A 20541-nucleotide genomic window follows, 5' to 3' on the forward strand; every position below is an offset into this window, starting at 1 on the left:
ACAAATAAACTCACTTAATTGCCTTCGCAGATCATCCAAGTTTCTCGTGGACATTGGAGGGGCGAGATGAATGGCCCACTGCACAGAGTCAGCCTGAAGGCCCACGATGTTGGCACTGTTCCTCCGGCATTCAGAGCAGCCCTGAAGCTCTGCCAATCACACCTGAACCCTGAACCTGGCCTCCATGCACCACAGCTTCTTTCCCACACCACCGCGTGTATTTGTGTTCACGTGTGTGTGTGCCCTGTATGTGTGTACCTGTGTGTGCTGGGGGCCGAGGCTGGCGTGTTTCACCCCCCATGTTCACGATCATGGCATGCCCCTTCTCTGTGCCTGTCAGCGGTTGGATGACGTGGGATGCTGGGGGGTGGTCTCTTCTGAGCTGCTCTTCCCTCCCACCGTCACTCCATTCCTACCACAGGCTGCCAGAGGCAGACCCACACGTCCGAACACAAAGCCAAACCCCTCCCCAGGGGTCCAGAGCAAAGGTGGATATTGTCTTCCTTCTCAGGACCCTGGGAGTGACCACGTGGTGAGGCTGTGCGTCCAGGCCCTGGAGGTTGAGTTACTAACCACTTGGCTGAGACACTGTCTCCAGGCTCCCTTGGCCTCACCAGCTGCTACTCCCAGCCTCACTTCCCGTGGTGCACCTGTGCTTTTCTTGTGTTAATATTTGCCCAGTGTCCTTCCTTTGGGGGAACTATCTGCACCAATGCCCCTGTCTCATCTAATTTAGATGGGAACTAACCCCAGGGGTCCGTACCCCGACCACACAGGGCACTTGACAACCCCCTCCAAGCCCATTGGTAGCTCCCTTTTAGTAAATACTGAGCAGAAACCAGAGGCTGGAGGTAAGTTGGAATCAGCGCCTGAGAGCCGGCTAACTGCTGAGAATCCTTTCAGAGTGGGTGGCTTGATCCTTGCTTTGGTTCTCTGGGGCTTCCCTTGTGGCTCAGCTGGTAAAGAATCCGCCTGCAATGTGGGAGACTGGGTTCGATCCCTGGGTTGGGAAGATCCCCTGGAGAAGAGGAAGGCTACCCACTCCAGTATTCTGGCCTGGAGAATTCCATGGATTGTACAGTCAGTGGTTTCGCAAAGAGTCCGACACGACTGAGCGACTTTCACTTCAGTTTCATTTGATTCTCTGAGCTTGGTTCCCCACTCCCCTCCTTCACCCTCCCCCACCCCCCACACCCCCACACCTGCCTCCAGTTAGCAGAAATCCTTTGCTGTTGTTAATAAACAAAGCATCAGATGCAACATTTTAATCTCAGCTTTGCAAAAAGGGAAAAATTAAAGATGGAGTATATATTCATTTGATTTGTGTCATCCGTAAGCATACACATGTATGTACGTATAATTTACCTTTTTAAATGATGCTGCCATAGGCTGTTTAAGGCTAGCAACTAGGTTTGTTTGGTTTCGTCTTTTGAAACAAGGATCCCTGGGAGCGTTCTGTGCCTCAGCGAACTCCAAAGTCAGTTCCCGCCTCAGTGATCACACCACCTGCCACCTCCGGGCTCAGCGGCCAAGTGGCCGGCGGGGTCCTGGAATCAAGAGGCCACCTCGGCAGTCAGCCCCGCTGGAGAGGCCGCTTCTCACTGCAGCCTGCTGCCCGTGTCTCTCCGTTCCCTCTGCTGAAGGATTGAATTTTTAATGTTTTATTCCCCCAGGAAAACCAGCAAAAACAGGGACTTCCCTCGGAGTCCAGTGGTTAAGACTTCACCATCCAACGCAGAGGGTGTGGATTCCATCCCTGGTTGGGGAGCTAAGATCCCGTGTGCCTCTCTCGGTGGAAAAACCAAAACATAAAACAAAAGCAATACTGTAATAAATTCAATAAAGACGTTTTAAAAAAATGGTCCACATGCGAAAAAAAAAAAAAATCTAAGAAACCTGGAAAAAACAAATGGCTGATGAGGTGACTAACACACTCTTAGGATAAAGATACCACACTCGAGTATTCTTGGTGCTTCAAACTGTTGTGTGATGTGAGCACTGGGAGATCATGGGTTTCTTTTGCTTTGGCGCGTTTCCTTGGTTGGGAGGTGGGGAGAGGTAAATCCCCTTTATATTTAATGAAGAGTATGAAGGACTATACAAATTAACATTCATTCAACCCACTCCTCACATATACATAAGATACCTGGAAAGAGCTGGGGAGAGTTGGGGAGCATTACACTGACTCTCAGATGGTGCTCACTGCTCTGTAGAAATGTGTGTCTATAGAAACCCTGTGCTGAGTTAGTTCAGTCGTGTCCGGCTCTTTGCATCCCATGGACTGTAACACACCAGGCTCCTCTGTCCATGGAATTTTCCAGGCAGGAACACTGGAGTAGAATGGGTTGCCTTTTTCCTTCTCTAGGGATTGAAACCCTGGTCTTGATATTTTGGTCAAGAACAGAAAAACAACCACAAAAAAGAGAAACTTCGACTCAAGTGTGAAAATAGGCTATGTCCGATGTAACTGGGGCCGCGGAGGTTCTCATCTTTTTGTCTTTGCAGTGCCCAGGCAAAGATTTGTGCAAGTATTAATACATAACAATAACATGTATCTACTGAAATACAGGGCATTATTGAAATGAAGGAGAAGGGGTAGCAGGGGATGAGATGGTTGGGTGGGATCAGCAACGCAAAGGATGTATACTCTGAGCATACTCCGGGAGATGGTGAAGGACAGGGAAGCCTGGCATGCTGCAGTCCATGGGGTAACAGAGGCGAACGTGAGTTAGCGACTGAACACACATATTGAAACACAATGACTTTAAGGGACTGGGTCTGTGATGGCCTGAACACGTGTGTCCCTCCAAATTTCACATGCTAAAATCCTGATCCCCAGGGTGACGGCAGAGCCTTGGAGAGGTGATCAGGGTGTGGGAGTGACCAGGCTGTGTACAGGATGAATGCCCTCCCTCCTTCCCACTAGTGAGGGCACGACAGGAAGACGGCGTCTCTGAACCAGGAAGGGCCCCTCACCGCACTCGGACTCTGCCCTCATCTTGTACGCTCATGCTCAGCCAGACTGTGAGAGCTACTTGCAGGCTCTGGTGTCTTGTTGAAGCAGCCCAAGTGGACTGAGACAGGGTCCCAGCCTCACACTCCGTGCCACTAGAGTCTGAGATGTCCTGCCCTGTGCTCCTGGCTGCAGGTGCCACGACCACCTGCTGGTCACCACGGCGTTAGTTATCACCAGAAGCAGATCATCTGTCTGCTTCCACTCCAGCAAATTCAAAACCTCCCATCTGCCTGGCAGGAGAAAGCCCTCCATTCCCAGCTCTGGACGAGGAGACTCCTGGGTGTTACGGACCAGAAGGGAAGGTCAGAAAAGGAAGGTCCAGTTTGCTGACAAGCTCAGGCCATCGGAGAACAAGAAAACAGAGAGATTTTAGCCCAGAGGACGCATCTGTGATGGGGCACCTGATGTCCTTTTCTTGACCTGCTGGGCAGCTGTCAGCGATTGCATCACCCCTATTTTCCCGTTTCTATAAAACGAAGGGACTGAACTAGATCCCTTTGAAATCAGTTTCAGATCTAAAACTCCGATTCTATAATTAAGTCCTCCAGCTTTCAGTTCAGTTCAGTCGCTCAGTTGTGTCCGACTCTTTGCAACCCCATGAATCGAAGCACACCAGGCCTCCCTCTCCATCACCGACTCCCGGAGTTCACTCAGACTCACGTCCATCGAGTCAGTGATGCCATCCAGCCATCTCATCCTCTGTCGTCCCCTTTTCCTCCTGCCCCCAACCCCTCCCAGCATCAGAGTCTTTTCCAATGTGTCAACTCTTCGCATGAGGTAGCCAAAGTCCTGGAGTTTCAGCTTTAGCATCAGTCCTTCCAAAGAACACCCAGGGCTGATCTCCTTCAGAATGGACTGGTTGGATCTCCTTGCAGTCCAAGGGACTCTCAAGAGTCTTCTCCAACACCACAGTTCAAAAGCATCAATTCTTCCGCGCTCAGCTTTCTTCACAGTCCAACTCTCACATCCATACATGACCACTCGAAAAACCATAGCCTTGACTAGACGGACCTTTGTTGGCAAAGTAATGTCTCTGCTTTTGAATATGTTATCTAGGTTGGTCATAACTTTCCTTCCAAGGAGTAAGCGTCTTTTAATTTCATGGCTGCAGTCACCATCTGAGGTATAATTGACAAGAAACTTGTACGTATGTGTGGAATCCACCTGCCACCTCCCCAGCACCTCTGTGTGTATGGTAAGGACACCCCAGATCCACTCTCAGCAAAGTTCAAGTGTACAACACGTATTATTAACCAGAATCACCCCTTTGGGCATGACATCTGATGTGAAACTCTAAGTTCACTTAAGCCAACTTAATAATGGCCCTGATTAAATTGTTTTTAGGTTTGCTTAGTTCAGCTCACAGGAAAGCTCTTGCTAAGACAGCAGCACATCTTGGTTACTCAGAGCCCTCGCCAGAGCCTGACCTGAACCCCAACTTTCAAGGTCACGGCTCACCTGCTCTCCCCTAACCACCCTGCAGGTGCCGTGTACCACCTGCAGAGAACAGACGGGAGGAGGATGGGGGAGATTAAGCCTCTCTTTACTCTGATCTAAGTTTCCTCCCCAACCCACTGATCTGTTCCTAGCATTTGATCACCTCTTTGGAACCAAGTTAATTGCCTTTTTTTTCTTTCTTTCTTTCTCTTTTTTTTTTTTTTGCTTGTTTAGATAACAGTCTATATCATCTTCAAAGGCCAAATGTCTGGAAGAGAAACAGAATGACATCTAATAATTTACTGGCCTCTGCTTCTAATTAATAATTTTGGACACTTTAACCTGTAGGGCCTGTTACTAGGAAGCTCAGACTTTTAACTGGAAAAGACAGGGACTTGTGTATTAATAAGGGTTTAGGAGTCCCTCTTAAGTTTTCTCTGCAAACCTGTTAATGTATAAGGAAAAGAAAAATAAAAGGACAGAGAAATATCTGACCGGGTGGGTGTTGTGTTTGTATTTTAAGTTGTTTTATTTATGATAGTTACTCATTTACTTGGCTGCACCAAGTCTTCATCGTGGCCTAAAGGATCTCAGTGCTGGACCAGGGATCAAACGCGGGCCTCCTACACTTGGAGTGCAGAGTCTGAGCCGCTGGACCACCAAGGAAGTCTAAGTTATTTTATTTTTAATCAAAGACAATTTCTGGTGGCTGGCCCATCACTCCCTTTAAGAGCTGCCTTGAACAGTAAAGAAAGCACCAAACTCGCCCAGCATAGGACGAGGTTTGAGATAAACTGTCTCTTGTCCTTGGTTTGAAAACATACATCAGAAAAGCAAGCTGGAGAGTAAAGTGGTTGCTCCTCTGATGGGTTCTGAGGGGTGCCCCAGAGCCCCGCTAGGGAATAACTCTGGTGAAGCCTCAGAACAGGAAGGCTCCCTCCTGTCTGTAGGAGGGTAAACTGGGCCGGTCCGTGGGGACCGGCTCCTTCCCAAACTGTGTGGGCTCAGTCACCTGCTTACAAGGAGGGCTGTGAGGGGTACCAGGTACGGAGGAGACACACAGCAGGGGCTGGCATGCGCCGGGCCTACCCTCCTTTTGGTCTGTTCGCTGGACCCCGACCTGTCCTCTCCTGCCCACGCCCGAGGCCCCGCGCAGTCACCTGGCCACCCTGGGCCTCGGGCCTCTGAGTGCTCGCTCCTCTTGCCGCAGCTCTGCGTGTGCCCATGACTCTGTGTGTGTGCGTGTGGCTTGTGCGTGCCCGGGGCCTGTGAGTGTGTGCCTATATGCGTGCGCGTGCCTGTGCATGCCTGTGTGCCTGTGCATGTGTGCATGTGGGTGCCCTCCCACCCACAGCGACCCCTGCTGTAGAAGCTCTTCTGTCCCTTCTTGCTCTGCCTCCGTTTGCCCGAAGCCCAGCTCCCTGCATTGCCCCGCCCCCCGCCCAGGCTTCTCCTGGGCCTCGATCTCCTCATGACCCCAGGACGGGGGCCACCCCCAAGCCCTGATCTCCCGCCCCCTCCCCTGAAGGAAATCGTGTCCCCACTGTAAGGGCCTGAAGGCTGCTTCTCCACTGCAGCTCCACTCAACTCAACCTACGTTTCTGGAACAACTGTCCTTTGCGAGGACCTACGAGGTGGGAGGTCCTAAAACTGGTTTAAGGCAAAAAAAATACCAAAATCATGGCTCTTGAGCTGGGATTGGAAGGAAGGTGGGGATTTCTCTAGGGTGAGGTGGGTGGGCAAGGTAGACTGCAGTAGGTCCATTTGGTTGGATTTGATTTTTTCAAGACCCTCTCCCCAAATGCCCCCCACATAGGGAAGGACCGCAAGGGCCACGTGTGTGCAAAGGACCCTGAACTCCCTGGACACTTGACACGGGGAGCCGCCGGCTTTCTCGCCTGTAAATCTGAAGTCAGGGTTCCTAGGCACTAGTGAATCTCTTCCACAGCAGCTGATGACTTTGAACTTGGGAACGCAGGGCAGCATCCGCTGCCTGTGCCAGCAGGGGACCCGAACCAACACCTAGGGAAGAATGGGGGCCAGCACCTCCCAGGCCCAGGCCCCAGCCCTTGGGAAGCTTGACCAGATGTGACACCTGGGGTCTGGTGACATTTCTTCACATCCTTATAACAAGCTTTCTCTTTTTTTGCTTGCTTATGTCTTTCAGCTACTTACCATCAAAAACATTTAACTGAGACACAGTGGAATTGGTAAAAGGAAGTGGGGTCTGAGATGTTCCCTTCTGCCCAGAGTTCAAAGTAGGAAGTGCTTGGCCCTCGGGCTGGAGGGCAGGTTGTTGAGACACTTGGTGGAGGCCCTCAGTGCCATAGGGAAGTCAGGAGCAACAGGGAAGTCAGGAGCAACATTGCTTAAGAACTATTGAACTTTCTGCAAAACAGCGGTTCAGTTTCAGAGGGTGCTCCAGGGAGCTGAGCCAGGATGGAAGCAGAGTGTGTTTAAACCCAACTGGTAGACAACAATCTTTTTATTTATGTTTCTAGACCTTGAGAAAAATCACCTAACCTGTAACCTTGGTTTCTTTATTTGTAAAATGAGAATATTAATACTTAGCTCATAAGATATGGGGGGAAACCCTACGAAATAACGATAGTAAGTTGACAAATACTAAGCACTCAAATGGTATTATTTTTATCCTTATTTTCTCTAAATTCCTCTGACATTACCATTACCATACCATTACCATTACCATACACACTAGCCCTCTCTGTTTTTATTTTGGCTGCAACAACTTGTGGGATCTCGGTTCCTCGCCCAGGGATGGAACCCAGGCCCCGGCAGTGAGAGCACCAGAAGAATCCTACTCACGAGGCCGCTGGGGAACTCGCTAGCCTTATTGATTTTTTAATTTTTTTGAGGGTGCTGACTTTGTATTGTAATCAGGTGGCAGTGAGGACACCTTAAATGTGTTTTGCGTTTCTCTCTTCCCGTGCAAGCGTCTGGGCGCGTGAAGGACTGTGTCTGCTAACTGACCAGCTGTTAGCAGCAGCAACACGTCTGTGCTGGCATTTAGAAGCTGATAAACATTCCCACATGTTGACTCTTCATGAGCTAATGGTCTGGGTTTGGGGCTGAAAAGGAAAATGACCACATCCCTGAAGCCACTTCCCAAATTATGGGATTTAATGAGCCAAGGAAATTAAATTATCCTCTAAAGTGTACTTTCTGGTTTACATTATGACTGGATGGCAGCCGTTGCTACCATCAGATTTTTTGGGAAAATTACACACAGAACTGGGTTCAAAACACTATGATTTTACTTGTTCGTTCACGTGTATGAAGAATCTACTACGTGAACTGTCGGATGCACAGATGTACACCGAATAGGGCCCTGCCCACAAAGTCTGTGATCTGTCAGGAGGGCCAGGCCGGGGAAATGAAGAACAATTACAACATGAAGCACTAAGTGAGAAGTGGAATAAAAGTGGTAGAAAGTGTGAAAGAGCTTAAGAGGGTCAATAAGTCAGGAAGGGCCTCCTGGAGGAGGTGTCGCATACACTGGGCTTTGAGGGCGAATAGGGTTTGGGATTTCGGTAGGGAGGTGGGAGAACTTCCCCTCTGGTCCGGTGGTTAAGACTCTGCCCTCCAGTTCATGGGGCATGAGGGTCCAGATTTGATCCCTTGTCCGGGAACTAAGATACCACATGCAGCCAAAATAAATAAATAAATAGTGGAGGCTGGTCAACAGCCATTTGAGCTGAGTGATGTGAAAAAGAGCTAGAGCTTGAAGAGGCTGAGCTGGCAGAGGAATTGTTGGGAGCTGGATTCAGGAAAGCTTCACAAGCTTCCGGGAGCTTGGAGTTAGTAGATTGGACAGGAGGAGACCCCAGAGGCCTCTGAGAGCAGAAGAAGGTCGTGTGAGATTTATTGTACAATTTGTGATTAATTGGTGGTGAGGTGCAGAGGAGAGGAAGCAGGAGTTACAGCTTTGTCCTGGTGCGTGGTGAGAACGCCAATTCAGGGGAGCACCAGGGCGGGCAGGGTGCAGACAAGTGAAGGACTCATCAGCTATTTAGACATCAAAGTCTGGGGAGACATCAAAGAGCCCACCTTCCAGAGACAACAAACTGGAATCAGGAGTGTTGATGCTGGTGCTGACAGGGCCACCGAGTCAGGGTCTGGGGGGACTGGGACTGGGGCTGGAGCTCGGGGGGAAAAGCAGGAAGGACTCAGAGCTCACTGCCTATGCTGGATGCAGCTCAGAAGGATCATGTGATAAAATGCACAGAGGAAAGAAGGTGAACAGGCCAAGCTGAGTCACCTCCGGGGAGCTGGAAAATGAGCTGGAGAAGGAGACAGAGAATCCAAGGACAAAACGACCACAAGTAACATCGATTAAGTGCTCATCATATTCCAGGCACAACTCTAAGGTCCTCTCGAGTATTAATTCATATAACTCTCACAACCACCTAGCGAGGGGAGCACCACTAGTAGAATCAGGGACAGAGACAGGGAACAGCTGCGGACCCCCCAGTGAGGCCCAGGGCCAAGGGCCATGTCCTGGACCCCCAGCTGTTTTGCCTCCAAAGTGGGGGTACAGGCCAGGGATGAAGGCATCTCAAGGTGGGGTGGTCTCTGGGAGACGGTGAAGGACAGAGAAGCTTGGCGTGCTGCTGTCCATGGGGTTGCAGAGCTGGACATGGCTTAGCGGCTGAACAATAATACTGGGGCTCTGGCTGGGTTTTTTTTTTGTTGCTGTTGTTTGTTTGCTTTGTGGCTGTGCTGGGTCCTTGTTGCCGCATTGGCTTTCTCTAGTTGTGGTGCTTAGGTTTAGGTTACCCCGAGGCATGTGGGATCTTAGTCCCTCAACCAAGAACTGAACCTGTGTTCCCCAAGTGGGGAGGCTGATTCTTAACCAGCAGACCACCAGGGAAGTCCCTGGCTTGGGTTTTTCACTCCACTTGATTATCTTTGTGCAGAATTCAGGTCTGTCCCCCCACTGGTGTCCTGTTAGCTGCTTAGGGATTATTTTTAACCCACTGAGGTACCAGGGAGACCTCGGATCCATCATCTTTATGACTCTCCAGCCATCCCCATCCAAGGACTCACACAGACAGTCCCTGATTCTTCTTGACCATATTTGGCCTCTGTACTGTCTACAACATCCTCTAGAACAGGGGAGGCTCAGATCTCCTTTCTCAACTCATTTATTTCTTTGTTCACCAGATAGTTATCGAAAGTCTGCTATGGGGCAGGTGCTATACTAGCTGGAGAAGATGAACAATGATCAAATGGATATATATTTGTGAGAAAATCAGAGAGCGTGACGTGAGGGACTGGAGAAGAAGGAGGAGGTGAGGGACCGGAGAGGGAGGAGGAGGTGGAGCTATTTCAGAGAGCGGCTCTGATAACTAATAAGGACCTGCTGTGGAGCACTGGGAACCCTGGCTCAACACTGTGATAACCTACATGAGAAAAGAATCTAAAACAGAGTGGACATACGTATTAATATATGCAGAACTGATTCACTCTGGTGTACAGCAGAAACCAACACAACATCGTAAATCAACTAGACTCCAGTAAAAATTTTTAAAGGGTCAGGGCTCAGAGTAAGAGATGACAAAGATCCAAACACTGTGAAGGATCCAGGCAGGGGATTCGCCCTGGGATATAAACAGCTCAGAAATGGGGGGTGTATCCTGTTCATTTCATGCCCCTCAGAGCATCCTCGGCTGTGTCTCAGTAAACATTAGGGAGCGGCTTCTTGCAGGTATAACTGGGGAAAAACTACTGACTGTTACACTGGACTAGAGAGACATGTGTTGCCCAGAAACTTTTTTTAGAGGGCACTTTATTAAAACTAGAAATACCCAGTATTTTTATATGGGATGTGAATGGGCAGGGATGTGAAAAAGGTTTTTCTATATTTTAATAGAGAACTCTTCTTTGCAGCAGTAACTATTATAATAAGATTTTATTGAACTAACCAATTATTAGAATTGTGCACATTTTATTACAGGTAAATTTCATTACAATTTTCTGCCTTATAAAAATAATTATTTTGGGACTTCCCTGCAGGTCCAGTGGTTATGACTCCATGCTTCCACTGCACGGGGCATGGGTTTGAATCTTGGTCAAGGAACTAAAATTCCAAAAGCCATGCAGCACAGCCAAAACAGAATTATTTCAAGTAGGCAATACATATATAAGGTTTAAAAATCGGAAAGCACAAATAGGAACTCAATGAAAAATCTTCCTCCACTTCTTGCTCTTGTTCTGCCCAGACCCATCCCATTCCCACCCCCTCCCCCACGTGTGGCTACTCGTACCAGCGCCTGGTGTGTTTTTCCAGTTTCTTTCAGTTCAGTTCAGTTGCTCAGTCGTGTCTGACTCTTTGTGACCCCATGGACTGCAGCACACCAGGCTTCCCTGTCCTTCACCATCTCCTGGAGCTTGCTCAAACTCATGTCCATCAAGGCGGTGATACCATCCAACCATTTCATCCTCTGTCGTCCCCTTCTCCGCCCACCTTCAATCTTTCCAAGTATCAGGGTCATTTGCAATGAGTCAGTTCTTTGCATCAGGTGGCCAAAGTATTGGAGTTTCAGCTTTAGCATCAGTCCTTCCAATGAATATTCAGGACTGATTTCCTTCAGGATGGACTGGTTGGCTTTCCTTGCTCTCCAAGGGACTCTCAAGGGTCTTCTCCAACACCACATTTCAAAAGCATCCATTCTTCGGCGGTCAGCTTCCTTTATAGTACAACTCTCACATCCATATGTGACTGCTGGAAAAACCATAGCTTTGACTATACAGACTTTTGTTGGCAAAGTAATGTCTCTGCTTTTTAATATGCTATCTAGGTTGGGTATAGCTTTTCTTCCAAGGAGCAAGCGTCTTTTAATTTTATGGCTGCAGTCACCATCTGCAGTGATTTTGGCAAAATGGTTGTCTGAGGAGACCTTACAAATAGCTGAGAAAAGAAGAGAAGCTAAAGGCAAAGGAGAAGAGGAAAGATATAACCATTTGAATGCAGAGTTCCAGAGAATAGCAAGGAGATATAAGAAGTCTTCCTAAGTGATCAATGCAAAGAAATAGAGGGAAATAATAGAATGGGAAAGACTAGAGATCTCTTCAAGAAAATTAGAGATACCAAGGGAACATTTCATGCAAAGATGGGCACAATAAAGGACAGAAATGGTATAGACTTAACAGAAGCAGAAGATATTAAGAAGAGGCGGCATGAATACACAGAAGAACTATTCATAAAAGATCTTAATGACCCAGATAACCACAATGGTGTTATCACTCTCCTAGAGTCAGACATCCCAGAATGCAAAGTCAAGTGAGCCTTAGGAGGCATCACCATGAACAAAGCTAGTGGAGGTGATGGAATTCCAGCTAAGCTATTTCAAATCCTAAAAGATGATGCTGTTAAAGTGCTGCATTCAACATGCCAGCAAATTTGAAAAACTCAGCAGTGGCCCCAGGACTGGAAAAGGTGAGTTTTCATTCCAATCCCAAAGAAAGGCAATGCCAAAGAATGTTCAAACCACTGCACAATTGTCCTCATCTTACACACCAGAAAAGTAATGCTCAAAATTCTCTAAGCCACGCTTCAACAGTACATGAACCGTGAACTTCCAGATGTTCAAGTTGGATTTAGAAAAGGCAGAGGAACCAGAGATCAAATTGCCAACATCCATTGGATCATAGCAAAAGCAAGAGAATCCTAGAAAAACATGTACTTCTGCTTTATTGACTATGCCAAAGCCTTTGACTGTGTGGATCACAACAAACTGTGGGAAATTCTTAAAAGAGATGGGAACACCCGACCACCTGACCTGCCTCCTGAGAAATCTGTATGCAGGTCAAGAAGCAACAGAACCAAACATGAAACAATGGACTGGGAGTTCGTCAAGGCTGTATATTATCACCCTGCTTTTTTAACTTATATGCAGAGTACATCATGGGAAATGCAGGGCTGGTGAATGAAGTACAAGCTGGAATCAAGATCACTGGGAGAAACATCAATAACCTCAGATATGCAGATGACACCACCCTTATGGCAGAAAGCCAAGAGGAACTAAAGAGTCTCGATGAAAGTGAAACAGTGTGAAAAAGCTGGCTTAAGAATCAACATTCAAAAAACTAAGATCATGGCATCCGGTCCATCACTTCATGGCAAATAGATGGGGAGACGATGGAAACAGTGTTTCTTTATATAGATACAATTAAGTACAAATAGTCCACTCTGCATTTTGCTCTTCAAAGTTCCATAATACATCTTTCAAGTCAGTACATGGAGGGTTTCTCCTTCTAGTGGCAGCTGTCTTGCATTCCGTGGTATGAAGGGCCACGATTTAGTTGATGTGTCCCACAGACGGGCCGTAAGACATCCTGTCTTTTGTTATTAAAACAAAGCTTCAGTGCATAACCTGGAACGTTGATCATTTTACACACGTATGAGTAAAGCTGCAGAAGAAATTCCTACAGAAAAATCACTGGACCACAGGGCATATTAATTGTGATTTTATAGATAATGCTAAGTTGTCTTACCCAAAGGTTTTACCATCTGACTGTCCTGACAGCAAAATCAAGAGAACAGTGGTTCATTTTCCCCATCATTCATTGCGCGTGTGTTTATCAACCACCTATGCTCTCTGATGCACCAGGAGAAGCCCTAGGGATGTTAACAGTATAGACAGGCTTTCTGACCCAAAGGAGCCAATGTTGGAGTTGGTGGTTCTCGATGGGGACAATGTCACTTTGTGGTCCTGGAGACATAGCGAAGAAGGGCCTGGTCCAAAGTGTCAGTCGAGAAGTCCAGTCTCACGGGAGACGGACGCTCCCAGGTGCTGTGGACACTCGTGTCCCTGGAACCTGGAGGAAGGAGGCGGGGAGGTCGGGGGCTGGCCTCCAGGGCCAGTCAAGGAGGGTGGATGGGGGAGAGGAGGGGACAGAGAGGACCAGGGCCCGGGGTGAGGGGGAAGGTGAAGCAATGTGAAGCGCGCTAGGAAGGTGGGCGGTCGTGAGCGGCTGGGGGTGACCGCGTGGATGAGGTCAGAGGAACAGCAGCGCACCTGGTCCCAGGGCCCCGGGTACTTAGCTACGGAAGCGACCTGTGAGCACAGTGGGCAGGGCAGAGAGGGGATGGGTTATGTTTAGAAACCCTCTCTGCAGGCCAGAGGGCACGCTGGTGGGCCGTGGTGGCCCCTCCAGTTGGGAAGTGACAAGAGCCACCGCTCATGTGGGAATGGGGGCGGGGCTCATGAGACACAGAGGAAGGTGTAGGCAGGAGAGAGAAGGGGAGCTGCAGAGCCCAGGGCTGGAATTCCCTCTCGGGGCGCCAGAATTGGCCAGATGCGGTCATCCAGGGGAGTGTGGCCCTCCCATCCCAGGCGCAGCTGCAAATGGGCCTTCAAGGAAGCCAAAGCAAGAGCAGTCCCGTGCTCAGCTCCCAGGAGCTGCTCTCGCTTCTCCTGGCCACGTGGATTGGACAGCACTACCTCTTTTCCTTCCAGGCAAGAGCCCCATTTCTGATGACTTAAAGGCTATGCGAACCCAGCTTGTGAGTAACATTGTCGCGTTCATTACCTCAGTTGCTCACCTGGTACCTGAAAGCTTTCTGCAACATACCCTCTGCCACCCCCAACCTTCTGGGGCCCAGCTTGAGTCCTGGGATTCCCACCTCCTCACAAGGAACCCTGTGTGAGCACCAGCCGTGGCACTCACATCCTTCCCTGTCTGTTGTTTGCTTTCCCAGTGACACTGCAGGTTTCTTAGGGCAGAAATCACGGTTCAGGTTTATCGTCTTAGAATCTCTCTTGGCCCTTAGACCTGTGAACAATGACTGTTGAAGGAGTGTATCCGGCTGAATCCTGAGCGGTGTGTTGACAGGGCTGCCATGCGCCCTGGGGCAGGCGTGGTTTACACCGGGGTCCTGGCATCCTTGTAAATAATGACCTCTTTCAATCTCCAAAGTGCCCTGGTTTGGAAGGTAAAGTATATGGTACCCTCTTTACAGGACACCCCATTGTCATGGCTGCTGTCAGGTGTCTCTGATTATAAGACATTCCTGCCAGAGACACCAGCGAATTCTGGTCAACTCGAAATGATGGGGCCCACTCTTCTGAGATTATGAGACAGAAACAAGACTCCAGAGTTACAGAGAGATTGGGAATTCAGGCAGATCCTCAAGTCAATAAAGCTTCTCTCAAAACAAGCACGTTGTAGAATCAACAGAGAAATGCTGATCAAAAATAGAGTGCAGTCTAGGCACCAAGGACGTGGCCTCCCACGTCAGGGAGGCACAGTGACTCACCGTGGGGATGGGGGGACGAGGCCAGGACGTCACTGAATGGACCACTTACACAATCAGTGTGAAGAAAATCTGGGCCTAGACATAGGGAAAATCAAATAGATCAGTGAAAGAAAACAGACAGACTCACCTGGTGGTCCAGTGGTTAAGACTTCGCCTTCCAAAGCAGGCGATGTGGGTTCAATCCCTGGTTGGGGAACTAAGATTCCACACTCCCTGAGGCCAAAAAACTAAAACATAAAACAGAAGCAATATTGTAACGAATTCAATGAAGACTTAAAAAATGGTCCACATTAAAAAAAAAAAATCTTTGATTTAAAAAAAAGGTTGGGTTACAGAGGTGTAAGCCTTTGTCGAAGCTCCTTGGTTAGAACACTGTAGGTCAGTCAGTTCAGTCGTTCAGTTGTGTCCAACTCTTTGCGACCTCATGGACTGTAGCACGCCAGGCTTCCCTGTCCATCACCAACTCCTGGAGCTTACTCAAATTCATGTCCACAGAGTCAGTGATGCCATCCAACCATCTCAATGCTGTAGGTAATTTGTTTATTTCACTATAGGTGAGTTTTACCTAAATAGAAAGAACCATAAATGACTTCAGTTATCCATATATTCGTACAAGTGTTTAGAGGTGAGACGGACTGTTATCTCAAATATATCAGAAAATAAGATCAAGTGCTGTGTGTCTAGACGGACAGCTGGCTGGGTAGGTAAGTGATAAAGCAAACAGAAGGAAATGTTAGTTGTAGAATACACATACATGGCAAGTATATACATGTTCACTGTACAATTCTTACAATTTTTCTGTGTGTTTGAAATTTTTCATAATAAAATACTGGGGAAGGGGCCACCAATCCCAGAGTCTGTCTTCCCATTCTGTTGCTCTTTGCCCAAACCACACTGCCTCTTGGTTCTAGCCGCCTACTGGACAAACTTTTAGAGTCTAATCATCAAAGACAATCCATTTTCTTGCAAAGTCAGGCCAGACTAACAATAAAATGTGAGGGAGACAAGATATGTCAGGAAAAGCCTCCACAGAGCCAAGGACGTTATTAAGCAACTCAGATCTGAAAAACAGTCGCCCGGCTTCATCAAGGCCCCATTCTTTCACAGGGAACTCAGACAGGAAAGAAGACCACGTTGCCTAGCGGGGAGCCCTCAGGCCTCGGCTGACCTGTGACCCCACAGCCTGTTAAACACCTGGGTTCGCTGGACACCAGGTCTGTCTGACTCCTCCGGGTCTGGTCCTCACACCTCATTTCCTCAGCGGTCCCAGCAACTTCGTTCTTAAGTCAGACTCACCTCACCCACAGGAAAGGTGCGAGGACACACCTGTTCTGCCTGCACGGCAGCCAGACGCTGGCAGTCCCACCACTGAGCAGGCATGGGGAGGGCGGCGGCGGGACACACTGCTGCCGCTGGGTGGTGAATGGACAGCGAGGAGGGATCCGGCCTCGCAGCATCAGCTCAGGCCGCAAGTCTGCAGCCGGGCAACGAGGCAGGGAGGCTGGGCTGCACACGGCTCACAGCACGGGTGCAGGCTGGACCCCAGACGCAGAGGGCAGCCAGTCTCCACCGATTCTTGGGCTCAGAGCCACGGGCAGTCTTCCCTGGCTGCACTCACACATCTGCATGGTACCCACTGACATTGTCAACTCTGAAAATTAAGGCTATCGATTAAAGATATAAAATACAGACACACCAGGTGATATGCAGACCCTTCTAATACACATGTAACTCACCCTCACAAATTCCGATTTACAAAACACTTAAATTTGGGGTGATTTAAAAATTTGTTTATTATAAAGTAATACTTGCTTACAGTAAAAGATTAGAAAAGCAGAACACTGAATAAACAGAGCTAGGCAACCTCTCTGGTGGGCCAGTGGTTAGGACTCTACACTGTTACTGAGGGGGCATGGGTTTGATCCCTGGTTGGGGAACAAAGATCCCATCTGCATTGCAGTGTGGCCAAAAAATAAAATAAAAAGTAAAGGGCTGGTGTTGTTGGTTCCACCTCCTTGAACAAATAAATTGAGTGACGTAGACTCGGCCTCGCTGCCGTTTTCTAAGGGACCAGCCCCACGGAGGCAGCTGGGGTGGGCCTTCAGCCCCCTCCCCAGTGGCTGTCTCTCCATCCATCAGGGAGCATCCATTCCCTATGAGACTGTGAACCTTTCTAGGCTGGTGCCCCTGCGGTACTGTACCACTGGTGCTGAGTCCAGCTGCCAGCAAAGGCCTGGCCTCCCATTGCTGGTCATTCCCCCCTGGCCCAGCTGTGGAAAAGCACCAGCTCCCCTCCCGCCCCCTCCTAACGCAGCTGGGGACTAGTGAGAATCTGCCAAGGGAACTCTCCTAAAAATTCAGGGAAGCCAACAGGAAAATGAACAAGGAAACTCAGGAGTGAGGGACTCAGCAGATAGTGCAGGCTGGAGCAGACAATGGCTAACTCACTTGCAAGCCATTTCCTGTTTGATGGGGGCCCCTGGGATCCAACCTTCACACCTCGCAGGCTGAACCATTAGGGAGGGGCTGGGCTAGCTGCTCTTCTGGCTGATTCTAAAAAAACCCAGAGGAGCCAGAAGGGCAGAGAGGGCCTCACCTTGCCTCCTCCTCTGGCACCCAGTATAACCTTCTAGACTCATCTCCGGAAATCCTGCCTGCACTCCCCTGAGGACCAAGAAGCTGCACAGTCCACTTGAATTTCCTACTGGTCTTCTCCAGACTCTCCAGACTGTCGGAGGCCAGCACTCATTTCTGAGATACCTGTGTGTCTCTTATATTAACACAGTTCCTAGCATATAGTAGGTGCTTCTATGTCTTTCGAGGAGAATGAATTGAGTTGAACTGAGCTGGACCACATGGCTCCTGGTCAGTCAGTCCCAGTCTTGTACTCAGTGAAGGATATCCCCAAATCCTTTTTTTTATTGAAGTAAAATTGCCTTATAATAATCTGTTTCTGCTGTACAATGAAGTGAATCAGCTATATGTGTATATATATATATATATATATCCCCTCCCTCTTGGACTTCCCTCCACCCCCCATCCCATTCACCCCTCTAGGTCATCACAGACCCTGAACTGAACTCCCTGAGCTGTACAGAAGTTTTGCCCTGTCTCCTGGAAGGGCTGTTTTACACACCATAGTGTATGTAAGATAACCCCAGATTTCTCACAATGCCTTCAGTTACGCTCTAATTCTTGAATCCCACCAAGGTGTGTCCCTGGGGACCAGAGGCTGGGTTTCAGACAGTGCTTCTGAGTCCCAGGGGAACAGAAAATCAGTTGACCTGAAACTCTATTCTTCCCTTTCAGCTCTGGCTTCAGTAAGAGATAAGGGGTAAAGGGGAAACAGGGCGCCTCCTGCAAACCAGGAGCAAAGCGGGACCTCCCTATCTCCTGGGCCAGGACACAGCACCAAGGGCGGCTCAGCCCACAGCGCGCTTATCTGTCCATCGGGGAGGGTTGCCCTCTGTGACACCAAGGCTCGTGCTGACGGTGGCTTTCCCCTTCCTTTCCTCCCAAAGCACGCGCTGCTCACTTTCTCGTGGACTCTCCCTCAGTTTCTGGCATCTTCCGACTTGACTTGATGCAATAGGTTCGGGGGCCTCTCGCTGCCTTTCTTTCTATCACTCGGAACATCGCGGCAGGCCCAGCTTCCTGTGATGCAGCTGGTACTCTCAGGTTGTGAGCACGGGTGTGTGTGCTTGTCTCGAGATTAGAAATTCACTGGTATAAAGTAATCTATTCTTTTAAAAAATATATATCATTTATTTATTTGGCTGCACGGGATCTTAGCTGTGGCATATGGATCTTTTTTAGTTGTGGCATGTGGGATCTAGTTCCCTGACCAGGGACGGAACCTGGATCCCTTGCACTGGGAGCATGGAGTCTTAGCCACTAGACCACCAGGGAAGTCCCAATTTAGACCTTCTGTTTTCCACATTTTGTTTGAAGTAGATCACTTTTCTTCATTTCACCTCTGTCCATGAACCACCCAGATGCCCTTCCTGAGGGCAACAGTATTTGGAGTGGCATTGTAATACAATCTAATTTCAAATCTACATAAAACCAGTGTTCACACTCCTCCAGATACATAAATCTGGACACCATTGATTTAATATACTTTTTAATTTCTCAGGAAACGGGAGCAAAACATCCAAGTTTTTGGTTAAGATAAAACTTGAAAGTTTCATGCCCAAAAGGATTTTTAAACACACTAGAACATCCCTGGGGGTCCAGAGCTTACAAGTTGGGGCTCTCAATGGCTTCCAATGTGGGGATGCGGGGGCGTAGGTTCATTCCTTGGCTTGGGAAATAAGATCTCACAAGCTGCATGGAGCGGCCAAAAAAGCAAAACAAAACAAAAAACCCACACTACTATTAAGTCCTATTAAAAAAGGAGAAGTGAGTCTAGGCTGTTCTCGGTGGCAGCAGCCCGCTAAGTGCATCGTGTAGTAAAGCGAAAGTCTCTCAGTCGTGTTCGACTCTTGGCAACCCCATGGACTACAACCTGCCAGGTTCCTCTGTCCATGGAATTCTCCAGGCCAGAATACTGGGGTGGGTAGCAGTTCCCTTCTACAGTGTAGTGGTGTGTTCAGTTCAGTTCAGCTCAGTCGTGTCTTACTCTTTGCAACCCTATGGACTGCAGCATGCTAGGCCTCCCTGTCCATCACCAACTCCTGGAGTTAAACTCATGTCCATAGAGTCAGTGATGCCATCCAACCATCTCATCCTCTGTCGTCCCCCTCTCCTCCCTCCCTCAATCTTTCCTAGCATCAGGGTCTTTTCCAATGAGTCAGTTCTTCGAAAAGTATTGGAGTTTCAGCTTCAGCATCAGTCCTTACAATGAATATTCAGGACTGATTTCTCTAAGGATGGACTGGTTTGGTCTCCTTGCAGCCAAGGGACCCTCAAAAGTCTTCTTCAACACCACAGTTCAAAAGCATCCATTCTTCGGTGCTCAGCTTTCTTTATAGTCCATCTCTCACATCCATACATGACTACTGGAAAAACCATAGCTTTGACTAGATGGACCTTTGTCGGCAAAGTAATGTCTATGCTTTTTAATTTGCTGTCTAGGTTGGTCATAACTTTTCTTCCAAGGAGCTAGCATCTTTTAATTTCATGGCTTCAGTCACCATCTGCAGTGATTTTGGAACCCAAAAAATAAAGTCTGTCACTGTTTCCCCATCTATTTGCCATGAAGTGGTAGGACCAGATGCCATGATCTTAGTTTTCTGAATGTTGAGTTTTAAGCCAACTTTTTCACTCTCCTCTTTCACTTTCATCAAGAGGCTCTTCAGTTCTTCACTTTCTGCTATAAGGGTGGTGTCACCTGCATATCTGAGGTTATTGATGTTTCTCCCTGCAATCTTGATTCCAGCTTGTGCTTCTCAACTCCAAGGGCTGCTGGGGTGGGGCCATTGTCGCCTCGAGGTGTCAGAGCCTGTCAGTAGCCTGTTTATTCAGTCTCAGACTAAGACCCAAAGGTGCCATTGACTCACCTTCTGCAGACTGGAGAGCCCAGCAACTTCCTGATTCTGTCTTTGAAGCTGCTCTCCGGCCGTGGCTCTGTCTTCCTGTGGCTGCAAAGCTAATCTTGGACCTAGCACCTCGTGCTGCCTTTTGCAAGTATCCTAAAATAGCCCCAGTGACTCCAGCGCTTCTCCCCTGAGTCCTTCCTGGCCCGAGGTGGCCTCCCCTGGCCATTTCCCAATCGTCCTAACAAACACCCCACCCTGGGAGCCTGGTCCCGTCCACCTCTCAAGCGCCGGCCAACCTGCCCTGGCCTGTCCTGGTGTTTATCTCC

At 48.7% G+C, this 20541-nt stretch overlaps 1 long non-coding RNA gene across 1 annotated transcript; it reads right to left on the reverse strand.

The window, feature by feature from the left end:
- Positions 1-12927: 12927 nt before the first annotated feature.
- LOC104970683 (uncharacterized) lies at positions 12928-20480 on the reverse strand. The gene is made up of 4 exons (XR_803918.3): positions 20237-20480; positions 15069-15300; positions 14863-14962; positions 12928-13294 (listed from the first exon to the last, which is right to left on the reverse strand). It is a non-coding gene; the product is annotated as an uncharacterized lncRNA (long non-coding RNA).
- Positions 20481-20541: the final 61 nt, after the last annotated feature.

Source organism: Bos taurus, chromosome 5, assembly GCF_002263795.3.
Source record: "Bos taurus isolate L1 Dominette 01449 registration number 42190680 breed Hereford chromosome 5, ARS-UCD2.0, whole genome shotgun sequence".
NCBI classification, from domain to species: Eukaryota; Metazoa; Chordata; class Mammalia; order Artiodactyla; family Bovidae; genus Bos; species Bos taurus.